Source organism: Mustela nivalis (genome assembly GCF_964662115.1).
Source record: "Mustela nivalis genome assembly, chromosome: 9".
NCBI lineage: Eukaryota > Metazoa > Chordata > Mammalia > Carnivora > Mustelidae > Mustela > Mustela nivalis.
Genome location: NC_139028.1, coordinates 120,066,301 through 120,078,852, shown reverse-complemented (window position 1 = coordinate 120,078,852; position 12,552 = coordinate 120,066,301). Strand labels below are relative to the sequence as shown.

General features: G+C 46.2%; 1 long non-coding RNA gene across 1 annotated transcript; it reads right to left on the bottom strand.

Annotated features, from left to right (window-relative positions):
• Positions 1 to 336: 336 nt before the first annotated feature.
• On the bottom strand, positions 337 to 12,189 carry LOC309873588. The gene is made up of 2 exons (XR_014316422.1): positions 11,545 to 12,189; positions 337 to 5,191 (listed from the first exon to the last, which is right to left on the bottom strand). It is a non-coding gene; the product is annotated as an uncharacterized lncRNA (long non-coding RNA).
• Positions 12,190 to 12,552: the final 363 nt, after the last annotated feature.

Sequence of the window (12,552 nt, the reverse complement as noted above, 5' to 3'; positions counted from 1 at the left end):
CTGGAGCCAACTGGGGTTGGTCTAACTCGAGACAGAGACTATAAGGAATATTCCCAAGCAGCTGCCGAAACTCTTTGTTTCGGGAAGTTTCCCTGTGTTCTCTGGCCTGACTTGGACTGCCTAACCCCTCCCCCCTTGCTGGTGGGAAAGCATGGCGTCTGCTCCTCTGGGGCTTATGAGCTCTGAAACCGGGAATCCCTTCTCTGCCTCCTGGCAGCACCTTGTTTCCTCTGTTTTCCCCTTCTGTTTCTGCACCAAGGTGCGTGCAGCCTGCATGACTAGCCTCTAGATCATGCACCATGGCTCCTTCTCTCTTCACTGTCAAGGAGCAAAAAGAACACCCCCACTCCAGATCTTCCCACGCATGTCTCAGGTAAACATTCAAAGTGGAGTGGGCCCAGGTGGAACGTAAATCAGTATTGGAACTAAGTTAAGTTTGTTGGTTTAATTAAGATAGATGCATCTTTAAAGTTAACAGCAGTAAATGTGAAGCTTTATTCTATCGAAGTTTACTGAAGGTCAAATAAGCTTGTGTTATTTATTAAAATTTGTTAGCAAAGAAATGACGAAACTGATGGTTAATTGTCTGTCTCAAATTTCTAATGGGTAATTGCTGAAGTAGCTTTCAAAGTCTTTGGTAACCTGAAAGTTTTTTAAAGTTTTGCTTGGAGGACAAATGGAATTAAATTGTGGACATCTAGGTCCTAACCAAACAGGATAAAATGCTAAGTTGTTAAATACTGGATGTAGGTTTGTGCTTTTTGACTTCTTACTGCAAATAAACTAAGAGTATTTAAATCTGTTGGTAAACTTGTTTGCCACTTAACTGATTCATAAATTTGCCACCTGAAGAATTCTGTTGTAGCAGTTCACAATTGGTTAATAACTAAAGGTGTTTCTAAGAATACAAAGTTCTGCTTAGTGTAACTAAGACTGATGGAAATAAAGGGAAACTGTATGTAGGAAAGTAGGAGATATGTAAGAAAGACTTAAGGAATGGGAATACATTTTGTTGAAGGTAAAGGAAGGTAATTTTGTCCTAAATGAGATGGTTGTTTGGAAGGAAATGGCTTGGGACAAAACCTGAAAGCAAAGGAAAGTTGTAGAAGGTTTGTGAAGGGAAATCTTCAGAAAAGGAATTTTAGCTATGGTCAAGAATAGATTAAGATTGAAATGAATGGGTTTTAAAGGTACATTGGTACAAGACAGAAATTGTCTCTGTTCAAAAGGACAATGTTTTCTTAGATCAATTGATCTGCTGTTAAGAAAATGTAAATGGTTTTCTCTTTGCCTGCCCAGAAAAATGAGTTTCTATGTTCAGTTTTATCAGGTGTTTAACATCCCTAATTATATTTAGGCATGTGCTTTAAAACTTTCTAAGATTTTAGCAAATGTTGACAAGATTTAAATCGTAAATCTCTTTAACTCAGGCTTTTCCTTGGTATGTGAAGTTGCTCATGAAGTACTACTGAACCAATGATAAACCTTGGGTTACATTTGGGAAAATGCTATAACTATTCTAGAGATTCTACGCACTTCCTAAAGTTTTAATGTTTTGAGAGATCTTCGCTTAATACTGTAATTATGAAAATGTTATGTATCACAGAAATAACCTGATTTCCTTGCAGCTAAATTGTAAACTCCTGTGTCTCTTTAGCTCTAACCATATCCATTCTGAGTTTTTGTCATTTATAATTGTTTTAATTCTCTTGTAAAATTATCTTCAAGGGGATTCCTGTAAAGGACTTTCAGGACAAATATAGATATTTGATATGCTTGAAAATCCTAAAACTGAAATGGGTAAGAATTTCCAAAACGGACTAAAGCCGCATTCACCAGAATTAGTAACCTGGGACTAAATGAACTAAAAGATTATAGTGTTGTGTCTCTTAATGTTTTGTCTTACTTTAAACATTGCTGGTTCTCTCTAATGTTTGCTCTTCCAGACTAGGGATACTTTTTCTTAAGTTATCTGTAACTTTACAGAGATGTAAAAGTGCTCATTTGTAAAAGTGCTCAAAGCATTCACCTTTTCTCGCTATCTGAACCCTCTGAAACCAAAAGGTCTCAGTTAAGTATTCTTTCTTCCATGGCAATCAGTCATTTGCATAAGTTCAATAAGAATCTGTTCTCCTTTAACGGGACACCATTGGAAACATGGGTTATTTTACCAAGGCTTTGGCTGGAATGTCATATTTGAGAAAGACATGCATAGACTCAGATATGACCAGACAGCTTTAAAGGAACTAAGGTTGACTTTATGAAACCTGGAGCCATAAAGCCTCTTGGGACTGTTGGCCTGATTGATACCTTGCTTACAGAGTTCCCAGCAGCCTCACCAGGTGAGTAAAGAATGTCACTCTTTGGTAGGTGCGGAGACTCAGAAGAGGCATTCGCCCAAATTAACAGGTATTGCAGGCATGCCTGATGGCAAGTATGTGGCTTGGCTTCTGGCCCGGAGAGGCTACTAAAAGTTCAACCTAGAGATTCCTTATACAAAGTTCCAGCAAAGCAGATTCTAAAAGATCTATTGATCACACTCACTGTTCTTGCTGAGCTTATGTAAATAATAGGCCAAGTTTGTTAAAACTGGACTTGTTTCACAAGTGAATTAGTCCTGATTTGGCTATCTCTGTAAATGAGGGTTATTTTAGAGAGAAAAATTGTTTTAGTAACACCTTTATGGATGTTAAATTCTAGATTTGATTGTCTTTAAATGTTTGTTTACCTATGCTAAACAATTTGAGGTAAACTTCAGAAAAGTTGCACAATAGCTTATTTAGTCGATCTTATTATTTTGTGGATATATGAACAAGACCCCACAGCACATGATTAAACAACTGGAAAATGGGATTGATTCCCCTACAATTGTATAACTTAACTAACCCCTTATGTGTGGCTGGGATAATGAAATTGCCTAAAAGCCACCATACCACACTCCATAGGATTAACTACGGACTTGTGGAGACCATGGATGACCCCACTTTGTTTATGAGTGGATTGGATGATGCATGGCGGACTCCCCTTATCTCTTGACAAGTTTTCTCACTTGCCAGTGATCCTCTGTAATCAGGATATTGTTAAGGCTGGACCACTCAAAGGTCGTCTTATTGGTTTCATCCCTTAGTCATATTTATCCTAGAGGCCACCTCTGTTGAGGTGCAATTGCAAACAGATGCTTTAGCGAAACTTAGAACAGCCCTCATAAAAGGAGCCTCAAAGCTCACTATGGAACAGTCCCTGACTGTAATAACTTCACATCAGGTCCAGATTTGTCTTAGAAGCCAAAGGCCACCAATGGATAATGGAGGCCAACTAATTTAAATATTGGACTATACTTACAGATATGCCAGAAATAATACTTAAAACTTGTCAAACTTTAAACCTAGTTACCTGTATGCCTGAACCTGACCACTGTACTTCTTTCTCTATAGAGCAAAAATGTTCAGAGGTTATTGATCTTGCTTACTCTATTTGTCCAGATTTAAGATGCCCCTGTTAAAAACACGAATGACAGTTGGTTTTCTGATGACAATAGTTTTCATAGAAAAAATAAGACAAGCTAGGTATGCCATAGTGCTCACTAGCACTTTGCAATTGCCAAAACCTAAGGATTAACATTTATACTGACTCCAAATGTGCTTTCCTGGTACTACATGCCCATGGAGCTATTTGGAAGGAAAGGGGATTGCTATCAAGCCATAACTCCCCAATCAAGTATGGGCCTAAGTTACAAAACCCTCCTTATCGCTATACTAAGGATGGCATATATCAAATCTGGGATACATATCCGTGGCTTACACCCACGATTGGACGGCTCAGTCAGAAGGCAATTTTATGCTGGGAACAAAGAAATCATACAAGTGATACTTGGACAAATAACGCATGGTATCTGGGATGGCTATCACTAGAAATGTGTTCCCAAGTAATAGTACTCCAGGCTACTGACTGGTTTGCTCCAGGGTGGATAGGTCGCTGTACTTTAGGATTTGCCTGGATTCATGGGCGCATTACTAAAACCATCACCACTCCAGCTAATCTCCCCAACTTGAAACAAAGATGGACACGATCTGTTTTTAAATGGTATGATCACTTAGCATCCATTTTTGTTCCATCTGCGGGACTAGAGGATGTCATGTGGCATGTAGAAGCCCTTAATAAATATACTACAAAGGCACTCAATGACTCACTGAACAGCATCTCCCTACTTAATACCGAAGTGTCACAAATACGCAAGGCAGTCCTACAGAATAAGATGGCCTTAGATGTCCTGACAGCAGCCCAGGGTGGCACATGTGCAATTATCAAGACAGAATGTTGTGTGTACATTCCAGACTATCACAAAAATGTCACAGGACTAATAAAAGACATGAATACCCAGATTAAGGCCCTACAAGATCCTTCTCTCTCTCAGTGAATGGTTAAGTTCCTGGTTTGAAGGAGGACTATGGCCAAATCTCCTTTTCGGGCTTCTCATTCTTATCGCCTTATTAACTTTAATATGTTGCTTTGTTCCATGTTTCTCTACTTGGTGCCGAGACTCCATTGCTGCAATGACTTCACCACGACAGATGATCCTTACCACGCGCAAAGACACTCCTTCACTGTCAGCGCTGGATTCGGCTGCCTCTGCCTTTGGTAACTCCCCTATACATTCCTCCACTGATCAATATTGACCCCAGTAGGTAGGGACAGCTCTACGCCCCTATTCAGCAGGAAGAAGTTACAGAAGATGAGACCTTCCACCTTCAACCACCTTAAAGATTTAAGGGTCAAAATTGTTCAGGGGGGAATGATGAGGGAGCAGGAGGCTGGCTGAGGACAAAGCAAAAGCTGGCGCCTTGCACCCCCCCCCCTTCATCCGCTCCCCTCCATATGTGTAGCATCCCTCAGGCAGCCCTGACTGCCATGAACAATAAGCAAATAGTTAACTTGCGGAGCTCACAATCCTGCTAGACAGGAGTCTCCCTTGGCTTACAAATGTTCTAAATCTCACTAACAAAGACGATTGATAGCAGGATTGTGACACCCCACCAAAAAGTCTCCCAACTATCTTAATGTTAATGGCTGGTCTAAAGACAACATTGATCCAGCAGCAAGGGCAAGGCCTCCGGCAGGCCTGGAACATCCTGGCACCTTGTAGGCCCTCTTTAGCATATGAAAACTCCACTGAAACCTCCCTTCCCCTCACCTTCCCCCAACAGCAGGGCATATAACATGCCTACCCTCACAACCCGGGGCAGCAGCTCTTCCTGCCCACGGGTCCTGTCCCCGTGCTTTAATAAACCACCATTTTGCACCAAAGAGGTCTCAAGAATTCTTTCTTGGTCATCGGCTCCGGACCTCAGCCCACCAAACCTCACCTAGGTTCTAGAACTTCATCAGGGAGCAAGGAACCAAAAGAACATGTTGTGTCTGTGAGGGGGCCCACTTCTCTACCTGTCAGAAGCAAGCCATGCCTGACAGGAGGGTGTCACACGGCCCCTGGTCCGTCTGTTTGCTGCCCTTGAGCAGAGCAGGGGATGTGCTGAGCTGGGTGTGGGTGTCAGGGGGAGGTGGCCTGCTGGCCACCAATGCTACCTGCCTAGTAACTGTAGGAGCAGCTCCTGATCCTCGGCTAAGATGAAACAGTATTTATGTTTAGTGACCTATTTCCTGGGATAGGTAATGTGCTCAATGCTTTGGTGACTGTAGCCTCTTCCATTTTATGTTTTAAAAACACTTTAGGCAGGTAAGATGGACATACAAAAAGCTGTCCATAATTAATGTATGCTACTGACCCTGAACCTAACCCTAATATCTAGTTAAGATATACTCGATTTAGAATATCGCTCATGAATTAAAGGATAGTTTTTAGGAGCTAGGAGATGCCCTTGTGTCTGGATCAATCTTGTCTTTAGACCAGCCATTAACATTAAGATAGTTGGGAGACTTTTTGGTGGGGTGTCACAATCCTGCTATCAATCGTCTTTGTTAGTGAGATTTAGGACATTTGTAAGCCAAGGGAGACTCCTGTCTAGCAGGATTGTGAGCTCTGCAAGTTAACTATTTGCTTATTGTTCGTGGCAGTCAGGGCTGCCTGAGGAATGCTACACAAATGACAGAGGGGGAGCGGATGGAGAGGGGGGTGCAAGGCGCCAGCTTTTGCTTTGTCTTCAGCCAGCCTCGTGCTATTTTATTCTCCCTTGAATTTGACAGGTTGAAACATTCTGCCACATGCTGGAAACAGTGAGTAAACATTGGCGCGAACAATGCTCAAAAAGAGGAGTTCCGAGAGGCAGGCTGGAGTAGTCAGGGGGTGGGGGGGTGTCTCCTGGACAAAGGGACCAGGAGACTTGTCACGGGTTCCAACAGAGCAGCATCAGGGTGTACGTTCTGCCTGACCTACGACCCGCAGGGGCACTGGGGCATTCTAGTTCCAGAGGATCTGCAGACTGCAAATTGGCCTGAGCACAGCTCCCACGGTCTGTCCTCTTGGTTCCTAGGTGTGGCTCTTTCTCTGCTTCTGGAGGCTGTTGATTGTCCTTTTGTTTTCCTCTGAGCTGCGCTATTTTGTGTGGATTCGGTGCTGTTAGTTGACCCATATTCTTCCTGAAAAGAGGTGGAATAGAAGTCATCCTTCTTTCCTGGGTAGACCTGAAGAGATTCCGTAACAATAGCCTTTTTCCAGCCCCCTGGGCCTTCATCTGCTTGCCAGCTCTGAGAATTAAAAACATACTATTCCTTTAACAGATTAAAATAATTGATTTGGTTTTTTAAAAAATTCTACAAAGTCACACTTTTAATAATCTATAAAATGATCTGCAAACATTGAGCAAGTCTTTACAGGATGAAAGACTGAGTCAGGGTCAGGGTTGGATTAGGGTGTGTGAGGTTGAGATTAAGTGTAACAGGGTCGTGGTCAGGGTGAGGGCCAAGGTCAGTGTCACAGCAAAGTTGATCAGCAGCACCATGTGAAGCTTTTGCTGCACCTCCTGAAGCGCTCTCCCACCCAGAGCTGTGGGTCTACCTCCCTCACCTGCCTGGAGTCCTCAGTGCTGCCTGACCCTCCCTGCCCACCTCCACAAGGACACAGTGCCATGAAGGCAGGGATCTCGGAACGGGATGTTTTGTACGTGGACGGATTCCAAGCCCTTGGAAGAACGTGTGGCACATAGCAGGTGCTCCACTGAAGCTTGCTTAATAAGTGATGAGTGTCCATAAAGATATTTCTGGAGGGAAAAGTGCAACTGGAAATGAACCGTTCACAATTCTCTCTGTGCAAGAATGACAAGAAAGTTTCATGGCTGACTGGACACGTGTCCATACTGTTTAAATTATTTTCAAGGTTGTTGGGTCCCCCAATAATGGGTCCATGATTAAAGGAGTGAGACTGATACAAAGCAAAAGGCAAGCAAAGCTTTATTTTGTGCCAAGCATCAAGAATCAGACCAACCGTCAAACAGACCAGTCGGGGCCCCCCCTTAGAGAGAGGGCGACCCCTCCCTGCTTTTCAGACCAACTTTAATAGAGCAAAGGCCATATGGTTGGGCCTGGCCACACACAGGTGGCCAATGAAATTGTAACACACAGAGAAGGCTACACAGTCATTCTAGGTGACCAACTGAATTACAATTTACAATTTACCCTAGCAGACATTTGAACCTGCCTATCACCTAGTTCAAAATTGGCGCCCAAAAGGTGCCCAAAGGGCGGGGCCCATACTCCTTGGTAGCTAGGAGACAGTATGCGCCCCCACTGATTGAATACCTCCACCTGGCCTGACCCACCCTTGTATTTGGACTTTGTTACCTGGGACTGGTTTCTGGGACTTGTTTTTAAGTAAGTTCTCCTGGGGGGGGGGGGGGGTGCAGAGTCAATTTAAGTTTTACAACAAAATGGCAGTTCAACCGGGGTGGGGCCGCTCTGGCGGAATAGGCCCTTACAAGGTAAGGAAGAATTGGTTTATTGATAGTTGGTTAAGAATTTTATAGCATGAATGGAGGCTACAATTTTTCAAATTTTAAAAAATTGACGTTGGTTATTTTATAATTACCAAAAATGGATTTTTCCACTTTGGGAGAAAACAAAGAGTTCCTGGTAAAGTAACAAGAGACTCCACACTGTAGCTATTACCCAAGCCTCAAACAACCGGCAGCCTCTTGTGGAGCCCTGGAGACCCTTGAAGGAGCCCAGCTCTAGCGCTCTTCTCTGAGGAGGAAAGACGAGCCAACGGGAAAGACAACACGGAAGGTCTGTTTATTCGATAGCAGCTTTGGAAAGGAATCCTCGAGACAGTGAGGAGATGCATTTCCCGTCTCTGCTTCACTCCTCTCCCACACGCCTCTGTCCTTCGCAGCCTAGAGCCTGATGCAGACAAGGGGACTGTCTTAGATGTACTTACACACGGCCTTGGAAGGCACAGTCTGGAGGTGCAGACAGACGGGGCATTTGTAAAAGTGGGACAGCAGAGTCTCACTGCAGCCCACCAGGAAGTAGAACTTGTGTGCAGGCAGCTGCCCAGGACCAGGGCACAGATCTCCAGCTGGTTAGCCCGGCGCTTTAGGACCAGCTGGTTGGCCAGGCACCCTGGGAAGGTGCCCAGCATGAACTTCTGGAGGAAAACGTCCTCCACTCTTTGCTCTGAAGCATGGTCCTCCCCACCCAGGTGACCTGAAAGGGGGAGGGCACCTTGAAGACCCAGCACAAACTCCAGCAGGGACATCCGAGGCCTGTCACCCCCAGCCTGGCTTCTTCTCTCTTGTTCTACAAGTGGAATGAAAAGAAGAGCACTTGCAAATTCAAAGTACATGATTTCATTACATTCACAAACAAAGCCTGTAAAGTAGGTATTATTGGTTATCCTGGTTTTACCAAACGAAAGACGGAGGCCTTAGCAATGCAAGAAACTCAGATGATCCTTTCCTGTCTAGACCTTTGCCACTCTTTCTGGACCATTTATAGAAGCACTGGCCATCCCTTGGCCCAGAGAGACGAGGCCACCAGCTACTTCTGAGACTGGGGACAGGAGCTCTCTCACCAGCCAGGGCCATGACCTCAACCAGTGGATTCTCAAAGTAGATCCTGAAATTCCTACACGTCAAAAGTTCAGGACGTGTGAAGAGTCTCCACACCCATCCCCAGATCCCCAGATCCTGAAACCCCAACACCCCACAGCATATGCATGAAGAGTCCCCACACCCAGCCCCACATCTTAGAGGCAGAACCTGGAAAGGGTGGGGGACAGGAATCTGTATTTTAAGTTTTCTACACAGATGGATCTCAAAACACCCAAGCTGAGAAGCCTCATACTGAACAAAACCCAGCTGATCCTCATTAGTCCCAGTAGTTATGTTCTACGGAGTCAGCATGAGCAATGAGCAACGAACCCTCACTCCTAGAGGATCTACGGGGTGAGGTTTCTGCATGCCCTGGTTTGAGTCCCATCAATACGTAACCTTGTTTCCTGCATGTTTTTGCTTTCATACCCCTTGTTTAATACATAGGACACTTAGCCCTCAAATCTCTGCCCACACAGCATTAGAACCCATGCCTGAAGGAAGCTTATTAACACCCATATTTTCTCCCCAGTGTAGGTCACACCTTTCTTGTGCCTCACACGTCAGCATTAGGGCTATTTTAAAGCAGTGAAGCCGACAGAAAGCCTGAAACTGCAAACATGGGCACTAATGAACCTCGAAAAGGTGTTCAAAAAGAACACCTGCTTACAGCAGGAGTGGAAGCAAGAAGGCAGAGCCCTCGGCGGGGAAGGCATGTGCAGGGTGACTGCTCGGCCCCGGCCCCACGGTGATGTGGGACTGTGAAATCTGAGCATGAAGCCCTCTGAACAAGCTGGAGTTGGATCAGGCCTTGTGCACATGTTTACCTGGTGTCCGTGTGACAGCCACGACCAAGAATTCCATCCGTAGGCCCCCAGCACCATGACCCCACACCTGTATAAAGCGAGAGCCAGCCCTTGTGGTAGGCGATGTGGTGCCATGTGTGGGCCTCCTTGTAGGTCACCGGCTTGTCCCCCTGGCCCACTCTGACTCAGGCTGCCTGGTTCTAGAAGCAGAGAGGGGCCCTGACTCTGCATGTCCACTGACCCAGGCGACCATCCCCACACCCCACCCCTGGCCCCTAAGGTCCCCAACTACACTGCCCCCGGCTTCACACACAGGTCCCCAACCCCTCTGCACCCCCACACCACCGCCCCAGGCCCTCGGGTCCCTACACTCCCAGCTCTCAGCACCCAGACCCTAACCCTTCCACACAAATTCAGCACCCCCCAAACACAAACCCTAACCCTCACCCTCACCATAAACCTTCCCCCAAATCAGCCCTCTGGGAAGGTCTCCACACTGCCAGCAGATAAGTCCCACAAAGCTCCTGGGCCCCAACCCTAACCCTAGTCATGGCTCTGGTACTACCCACCCCCAAAGCCTAGGTCTGAAAAACAGGAGCTTCGGGAATGCTGACCAACACCGGAAGACTCAGTCAGTGACGCAGAAGGAAACCCTGCCGTTTGGAAGACGGAGATGGGGCTGGAGCAGGAGGATTTGGAAGGAAAACCTTAACCAAGGCACATTCACCACCCCCATGAACACAAACCCAAACCCTAATTCCTAACCCTAACCCTAACCCTGACCTTAACCCCATGAACACAAACCCAAACCCTAATTCTTAACCCTAACCCTAACCCTGACCTAATCAGTTTTTTTTTTTTTTTAAGGTTGTACTTATTTGAGAGAAACAGTGAAAGAGCACTGAGGTGGAGGGAGGAGCCCCCCCCTCGCAGAGCAGGGCCCACCACGGGGCGAACTGCCAGGCCCCCGGGATCATGACCCAAGCGGAGCCGAAGGCAGACACTTAAGAGCCATCCAGGCGCCCTCCGTTTCTTAATTCATAGCCTAACGCTGACTCAGGAAAGCACCCTTGCCTGACATTTCCACTGTTAAGAGTCGCCGCTACTCTCACGGATGGGGCAGGATTATCAGTAAACACTGTTATGACAAGGAAATGAAGACAGAGTTCATGTTCTTTGAACTTGGAAGAACACTCTGTTTCCTTGGCTCCATTTTAGTTAACGGCACAAGGCTCTGACTCCTGTGTGCAGTTGTAGCCTGGCAGCTGAGGCATTGAAACTACCAGAACTCCGGCGGCATTTATGATGAGGGAGCAGGAGGCTGGCTGAGGACAAAGCAAAAGCTGGCGCCTTGCACCCCCCCCCTTCATCCGCTCCCCTCCATATGTGTAGCATCCCTCAGGCAGCCCTGACTGCCATGAACAATAAGCAAATAGTTAACTTGCAGAGCTCACAATCCTGCTAGACCGGAGTCTCCCTTGGCTTACAAATGTTCTAAATCTCACTAACAAAGACGATTGATAGCAGGATTGTGACACCCCACCAAAAAGTCTCCCAACTATCTTAATGTTAATGGCTGGTCTAAAGACAACATTGATCCAGCAGCAAGGGCAAGGCCTCCGGCAGGCCTGGAACATCCTGGCACCTTGTAGGCCCTCTTTAGCATATGAAAACTCCACTGAAACCTCCCTTCCCCTCACCTTCCCCCAACAGCAGGGTACATAACCTGCCATCCCTCACAACCCGGGGCAGCAGCTCTTCCTGCCCACGGGTCCTGTCCCCGTGCTTTAATAAACCACCATTTTGCACCAAAGATGTCTCAAGAATTCTTTCTTGGTCATCGGCTCCGGACCTCAGCCCACCAAACCTCACCTAGGTTCTAGAACTTCATCATATGGCGCCCAACGTGGGGCTGTGAGTCTTTACATTTGGACTCTGAGCTTCGGTGCAAAATTGGTGAGTACTTTCTTTCCATTTACTCTGATTTCAGGGGCTTTTCAAGGAGTATGGTCTTATTGGAACACTTGCATGTCAATTGCTCAGGCTGTAATCCTCTAGCCCGTGGCTACTCTATGGGGAGGAGAGCGTCTGCCTTTTGGCTGTAAGCTAGTACCCTGGCCGGAATGGCAATAAGACCCAGAAACTTGATGGCCTCACTCTATTCCTGTTCTTATAGAAAGTTGTCTTTCTTGGGCACGGGACAGCCAACTAAGTCACCAGGACGGCTGCCAATCTTAAGACTCCCGTGTGAGGTTTCCTCCTGAATGATCTAATGTGATCCCCTCCACATGCCCGGTCTAGCCACTTCTGGCCGGGGGACCTCCACTGGGAGCCGGTCGAAACCAGTACCCGATTGAATTAAAACGCAACCGGGGACCGTTTCCTAGGGAAGTTGGCTGCAAGGACCACATGTGTTGGAATGTCGCATAGACCATGATGGATTTCAATCTTTACTGTTTCTCGTCAGTGTCTTCTGCAAACCACCTAAAGTTATGAAATTGGGTAATTTCCCCTTGCCAAACTTTTCTAGTATTTCCATGGGTTAATATGACAGAACAGTATGCAGTCTTCAGGACATACGATAGCATGGCACAAGCGTTTTAGTCCATTCACCAGGCACCCATCAGCAGCCTAGGATGCGATGGGGAAGTGGAGGGACGCCGGCACCCCTCCAGGGCCTTTAACGGCAGGAATGCCTTCCCAGGGAA